This window comes from Meleagris gallopavo, chromosome 1 (assembly GCF_000146605.3).
Source record: "Meleagris gallopavo isolate NT-WF06-2002-E0010 breed Aviagen turkey brand Nicholas breeding stock chromosome 1, Turkey_5.1, whole genome shotgun sequence".
Taxonomy (NCBI): domain Eukaryota; kingdom Metazoa; phylum Chordata; class Aves; order Galliformes; family Phasianidae; genus Meleagris; species Meleagris gallopavo.
Genome location: NC_015011.2, coordinates 125,076,678 through 125,077,677, shown reverse-complemented (window position 1 = coordinate 125,077,677; position 1,000 = coordinate 125,076,678).

Here is a 1,000-nt window from a genome sequence, read left to right as displayed (position 1 = left end):
AAGAGTAATAGTAACCAGCTGAAAGAGGCAGCAAGTGCATGTGGAATTACCCATCCAAACATGTACTTCAGAAAGACATAATTAAGCATTACAATTTAGAGATTAAAATAATATGGATAGAGAGAAGTAAATTTTTCTTCCAATGTCTGATGCCTGTTGTTTTTTTTTTTGTGTGTGTGGGGGGGTATGTCAGGTTTTTTTACTCTTGGTTTGACCACTCCGCAGAGATTTTAACTATAAAAATCACTCATGTCGTTCAGAAACTTGCTTGGTAATTGTGAAAGCTGTTAAACATATTTCATCCTTCTACAGGGCAAAGCACAAGTTATTTCCTGTAATAAATGTTATTGTACGTGCTAGTAGGCTGTATATAGATCAGAAGATGGTATAACTACCCTGCGTTTGCCTTCACCTCTGTTCTTGTTTTGTGCTTTGCAAAATTCAAAGGGTTGCTATGGATAACTCTTCTTCCACCTGATGTGTTATTCTGCAGATCTTGTGAGTCTCACAAGGACAAACCCTCTCTCCCATAGAATTAGATATTTATATATTCCCTACTGCAGGGAACCCGCTTTAGCAGGAAGGTTGGACTCCAGAGGCCCCTTCCAACCTCTATGGTTCTGTGTAGTTCCGTGAAATGTGTGCCACACAGTAGCTCCGTGGGGCAAGAAGGCTGCTCTCAGCTCGGCTCTGCCGGGGTCTGTGCTACGTCCACACTACCTTTCAAACGTGTCACGGCCAGGAGTCACACTGCCCCTGAGGACGTGATGCCCCCCGTGATGCCCGAAGAACACCGAACGGGCAGCAATAAGAGCCGAGGGAGAGGCTCAGCGCTGCCTCAGGGGAGGCTCAAGCTGGAACCCCTCTCAGGCCATCCCGCTGCCCTCACAAGGCCCGCGCCTCACATAGCGCCGTGCCGTGACGTCAGAGTACGTGTGTACATGGGGGTGAGGGGGGAGGCGATGGTATGACGTCATCCGGCTGCCGTCCGCGCGGCCCG